The sequence below is a fragment of the Salvelinus sp. IW2-2015 genome, unplaced genomic scaffold (genome assembly GCF_002910315.2).
Source record: "Salvelinus sp. IW2-2015 unplaced genomic scaffold, ASM291031v2 Un_scaffold1212, whole genome shotgun sequence".
Lineage (NCBI taxonomy): Eukaryota > Metazoa > Chordata > Actinopteri > Salmoniformes > Salmonidae > Salvelinus > Salvelinus sp. IW2-2015.
Genome location: NW_019942780.1, coordinates 110,513 through 116,825, shown reverse-complemented (window position 1 = coordinate 116,825; position 6,313 = coordinate 110,513).

Below are 6,313 nucleotides of genomic sequence, written 5' to 3'. Positions count from 1 at the left end.
GTTGACGTCGCCCTCGCTGGTCTTGTGTCCAGCAGCTTGAGGACATGATGTCCCCTTCCTTCCCTTCCCTCCCGTTCCCTCTTTCTTCCCATTTAGGAGTCCCCAACTCTCTCTCCCCTCTTCTTGTATCCTCGCCGCTCTTCCTTTGTGGCTCGGTAGAGCCATTCTACACCTGTTTGTATTTCCAGTGCATTGACCAATACAATTGTGTTTTTATTTTTAACAACCAGCAAACCAAATAACTATTTCTAAAACTAAGTACATATTCCTTGAATGTTTCCTAGAACTATGATGTCAAAGATCAATATCGTACATGCTTTTCTCTCTTTGTGCTTTTGCTTATTATTACACATAGCTCAAATCCTCTGTACTCAGAGCTCCATTTAATGATGAAGCTTGTGGTGGCGGAACACTAATGTGATGTCTGTTGTATGAACTCTATTTATGGTGCATGAACATACTCTAACAAACCATGTCTAGAATGTGGAGGCTCGGCTGAATCCAGAGCTTGGGACTCCAAGGTTCTAGCTGAAAAAAAGATGATTCTGAGATAATTGCCATTTACATTTCCAAACCCTCATTGATTTAAATTGTGTCAGCAATTTTCATCTAATATTATTTTGAACTTAACATGAATTGGGGTATTTTAGAGTACTATAGATAGGTAGAGAACATTGAACAGAACAAGAACTGAATAGATCAATAACTACTACATGTTGGATAGAGAAATGCAATAGGAACCGTGTTAGAATTCAGAGTCCAAATCAGTCACACGGAATGGTGACAGGGCCCATAGCTTACAGGCAGAATGTCAAGATTCTTGTGGAGAAAACAAGAAGAATGCCCAAGATCCTAGTCTTGAGATCGAAAACAGATGTCTTTGTATGTTAGGATGCCACCTGGTTTTTTGTTGAAAAGGGACCAACTCTCTCTTATTTAATGCTTGATTACGAAGTATAGATGAATGTCACTACCCAGACTACTAAGATAAATTTGGAAACATTTCATATTAGAGAGAGTAGATGTGTAACTGTACAATGTTCATACTGTGGAATATGGTTGTCATTTTGGGACTCAGAAGTGTCATATTGAATCATCTAGAATACCAAGTAACTCTGGCACGTAGCGAACCTGTATACTTTATTGCTCCCATTAAACTGAAAATTCCTTTATTGAAGATCGGCATACAAATACACACAAAACAGAATACATATAATACCTGTTAGCAAGTCCTGCCCTTGCTCCTTCTTCTTCCTGTCCTAGTCTTTCTGTATACAATTCGGTGTTGCCTCTGAATAACTGCCGTCTGGTCCCATCCTGTTTCCTGTTCTGTCCTGTTCTGTTTCTGTCCTGTCCTGTTCTGTTCCTTGTGTTCCTGTTTCTGTCCCGTCCCCGTTCTGTCCCTCCGTTCGATTGTCTGCCCTGTTCTGTCTCTGTTCCTGTCTTGTCCCGTCCGTTCTGTCCCGTCCTGTAACTGTCCTGATCCTGTTCTGTTCTGTCCTGTCTCTGTTCTGGTCCCGTCCCGTTCTGTCCCACTCCTGTTCTGTCCATCCTGTCCTGTTCTGTCCCGTCCGTTCGTGGTCCCGTCTGTCTGTCCTGTCCCTGTTCTGTTCTGTCCCTGTCCTGTTCTTGTCCCGTCCCGTTTCTGTCCATTCCTGTCCTTGTTCTGTCCTGTCCTGTTCTGTCCATCCTGTCCTGTTCTGTCCTGTCCTGTCCTTGCCCTTGTTCTGTTCCATGTTCTGTCCCATCCTGTCCTGTTCTGTCCTGTTTCTGTTCTGTCCCGTCCCGTTCCTGTTCTGTCCCGGTCCCGTTCCTGTTTCCCTGTTCCTGTTCTGTCCCATCCTGTTCTGTCCTGTCCTGTTCTGCCTTGTCCTGTTCTGGTCCCTATCCGTGTGTCCTGTCCCCGTTCTGTCCTGTCCTGTTCTGTCCCTCCTGTCCTGTCTCTTGTTTCCTGTCCTGTTCTGTCCCTGTCCTGTTCTGTCCCGCCTGCTGTGTGATCCGTTCTGTTCTGTCCCATCCTGTTCTGTCCTTCCTGTCCTGTTTTCCTGTCCGCTTGTCCCGTCGTCCTTTCTGTCCCGTCTCCGTTCGTGTCCCATCCTTTGTCTATCCCATCCTGTCTGTTCTGTTCCCGTCCGTCTGTGTTCGGTCCCGTCCGTTCTGGTTCTCCTGTTTCCTGTTCTGTGCGCTTCCTGTCTGTCCTGTTCGTTCCTCCTGTCTGTTCTGTCCGTCCCTGTTCTGTTCTGTTCCCCTGTTCCTTGTTCCTGTCCTGTTCTGGTCCTCTTCTGGTTACCCTCCTTCCTGTTCCTTCACCCGCGGTCCTCTGTTCTTGTCCCGTCCGTGGTCCCATCCTGTCCTGTCTCCCAATTCTGTCCTGTTCTGCCCGTCCTGTCCCGTCCTGTTCTGTCCCATCCTGTCCTGTCTCTTTCCTTGTTCTGTCTGTCCGCCGCCTGTCCTATTCTGTTCCCCATCCTGTTGGGTTTCCCACCTTGTCCTTGTTCTGTCCGTCCTAACTGCTGTTCTGTCCTTGTTCCGTTCTGTCCCGCTGGTTCTGTCCTTGTCGGTCCCGTCTTGTTCGTCGCCTTCTTCCTGTTGTCCTGTCTTTGTTCGTGTTCTCCTCTGCTTCTGTTCTGTCCCTCTTTGTACGTCTGTCTTCCGTCCGTCTGTTCTGTCCTGTTCTTGCCCTTCCTTCGTCCTGTCCTGTCTGTCCTGTTATTCCCGTCCTGTCTTCGTTGTTCTGTCCTTCCTGTTCTGTTCTGTCGTCCTGTCTTTCTGTCCTGCGTCCCGTCCTGTTCTGTCCTGTTCCTCTGTCCTGTCTCTTCGTTCCTGTTCTGTCTCGTCTTCCGGGTCTGTCTGTCTCGTACTTTCGTCTCTGTCCTGTTCTGTCACTCTGTCCTGCCTGTCTGTCTCCTTTCGCGTTCCTGTTTGCTCTGGTTCGTCTGGTATGTTCCGCATCTGTGCTGTCTGTCCCGTTGTTCGTGTCCCGCGCTTTCTGTCTCCGTCTGGTTCTGTTCTGTCCTGTCTGGCTTCATCGCGTCCTCTGTGTCCTGTCCTTCTCGTCCTGTTTTTGTCCGTCCTGTTCTGTCTGTCCTCCGTGTTCTGTTTCCGTTCGCGTCCTGTTCTGTCCCGTCCTCGTTTCTTTCCTGTCTGTTATGTCCCGTCCGGTTCTGTTCCGTCCTCCCTGTTCTGTCCTGGTCCTGTTCTGGTTCCTGTTCTGTTGCCGTGTCCTGTCCTGTTTCTGTTCCCGTCCATGCTTCGTGTCCGTCCTGTTCTGTTTCCGTTGCCTTGGCGCTGTTCTGCTCCCGTCCTGGTTTTGTCCTGGTTTCCCGTCCTGTTCTGTTCCGTCCTTGTGCCCGTTCTGTCCCGTCCTGTTTTGTCCCGTCCTGTTCTGTCCTGTCCCGTCCTGTTCTGTCTTGTCCTGCCTGCTCCATAGTGTCTTTGTTTTCCTCGTAGGTCTACTCTGTGGGTTATCACCCTATGGAGAGATGTCCCAACTAAGCATCGTCAACCTGCTGTCTTACAATACATCTACTGTACAAACCTAACACCACTGCATGACTGATAAGGGCCTTTTTATGTATCTACACAGTATACCAAATGCAGTATACTAAATGGGGGGACTAATAATTTCAATGATCAACAAATTATCAACATTTTAATCAAAGTCAGTAATTCAAATACGAAACCAGTCAGATCAAGTCTGGGCCTGTGTGTCTATCAAGTGTTTACTCTTCTCACTCGCTTCTCCTCATCCCCCCCTCCTCCTCCTACTCCCCCTCCTCCTCCTCCTCCTCCTTCAGACCTCAAGATGTTCCCAACTTCCCACACATCCAGGCTCTTGTGGGTTTTGGCAGGGGCCGGGATAAGGGGGCCTGGGGGACAAGCCGGTTGACGTCGCCCTCGGCTGGTTCTTGTGTCCAGCAGCTTGAGGACATGATGTCCCCTTCCTTCCCTTCCCTCCCGTTCCCTCTTTCTTCCCATTTAGGAGTCCCCAACTCTCTCTCCCCTCTTCTTGTATCCTCGCCGCTCTTCCTTTGTGGCATGGGAACAAATAGAACAGAAAACAAGAACTAGACAACCATTCCATATAGGATCCTACCAGCCACCACAAATACATGTTGATGATAAAAACCAACCAGCAAACCAAATAACAATTTACTAAAACTAAATACCTATTCCTTGAAATGTTTCCCAGAGCTATGATATCAAAGATCAATATCATACATGCTTTTTCTCTCTTGTTGCTTTTTGCTTATTATTTACAAATTCCTCTGTACTCAGAGCTCCATTTAGATGAAGCTGCTGTGGGGGCGAAACTAATGTGATGTCTGTTGTATAAACTCTGTTTATGGTGCATCAACATACTCTAACAAACATGTCTAGAATATGGAGGCTTGGCTGATGTCGTCATAGTCACAGTAAGGTGAAAACAGGTGCCCATCCTTGAGAAGCAAGCAGAATGTCTTSTTGGTTTGAACATTAACMCATTTTGAAAGGTAATCTAGACTCTTCTCTATTTCAAAACAGCTTGATGTTAGGATCTGTTATGGATGAATTTGATCATCTACCCAGATACATAAGTAATGGAACATTTTCATATTAGAGAGAGTAGATGTGTACTGTACAATGGTCATACTGTGAATGTTGTCTTTGGCCAAAGTGTCATATTTGAATCATCTAGAATACATACTCTGCACGATACGATATACTTTATTGTCCATTAAATGAAAATTCCTTTTGTGAAGTCGGCATACAAATACACAAAACAATACACTATAATACCTGTTAGCACAGTCCTGCCCTGCTCTTTCCTGTCCTGTTCTGTCCTGGTCTGTCCTGTGGTGTCCCGTCCCGCTCCATTGTGTCTATGTTCTCCTCCGTCTGTTTGTCTACTCTGTGGGTTGGCACCCTATGGTTGGCATGGGTCAGGACTGGTTTGTGTAATCATATGGATGTAATTATAGAGGTGGTCAATGCTTAGTCAGAGTTAGTGTGTCTGGGTACAGCAGCCCACAGCAGCCGTGGTCTGGGCACCAGGTCTGTTGTTTCAAACCAGCTCTTTGGTGGCTGATCTGCTGACTGCTGGCATCATAGTATCCCTGGGGAAGGAAAGAAGACAAGGAAAAAGGAAACGAGGGAAAGGAAGACAGTTGAAAGAATAGCAGAATAACATTCTGTCATTTGCTGTTATTCTGAACAAGAATAGCCTATACACAGTGCATTTGGAAAGTATTCAGACCCCTTGACTTTTTCCACATTTTGTTACGTTACAGCCTTATTCTAAAATGGATTCAATATTTTTTTCCCTCATCCATCTACACACAATACCCCATAATGACAAAGAAAAAACTTATTTTTTTTTAAAAATATTTTTTTTTATTTATTTAAAACAAAAAACAGAAATATCACATTTAGATAAGTATTCAGACCCTTTACTCAGTACATAGTTGAAGCACCTTTGGCAGTAATTACAGCATCGAGTCATCTTGGGTATGACGCTACACGCTTGGCACACCTGTATTTGGAGAGTTACTCCCATTCTTCTCTACAGATCCTCTCAAGCTCTGTCAGGTTGGATGGGGAGCATTGCTGCACAGCTATTTTCAGGTCTCTCCAGAGATGTTCGATAGGGTTTAAGTCCAAGCTTTAGCAGGGCCACTCAAGCACATTCAGAGACTTGTCCCAAAGCCACTCCTGCGTTGTCTTGGCTGTGGGCTCAGGGTCATTGTCATGTTGGAAGGTGAACCTTTGCCCCAGTCTGAGGTCCAGAGCACTCTAAAGCAGGTTTTCATCAAGGATCTCTCTTTACTTTGCTCCATTCATCTTTCCTCGATCCTGACTAGTCTCCCAGGCCCTCCTGCTGAAAAACATCCCCACAGCATGATGTTGCCACCACCATGCTTCAAAGTAGGGATGGTGCCAGGTTTCCKCCAGACGTGACGCTTGGCATTCAGGCCAAAGAGTTTAATCTTGGTTTCATCAGACCAGATAATCTTGTTTCTCATGGTCTGAGAGTCTTCAGGTGCCTTTTGGCAAACTCCAAGCGGGTTATCATGTGCCTTACTGAGAAGTCGCTTTCGTCTGGCCACTCTACCCTAAAGGCCTGATTGGTAGAGTGCAGAGATGGTTGTGTTCTGGAAGGTTCTCCCATCTCCACAGAGGAACTCTGGAGCTCTGTCAAGAGTGTGCAAAGCTGTCATCAAGGCAAGGGTGGCTATTTGAGGAATCTCAAATATAAAATATATTTTGATTTGTTTAACACTTTATTGGTTACTACATGATTCCTTATGTGTTATTTCATAGTTTTGATGTCTTC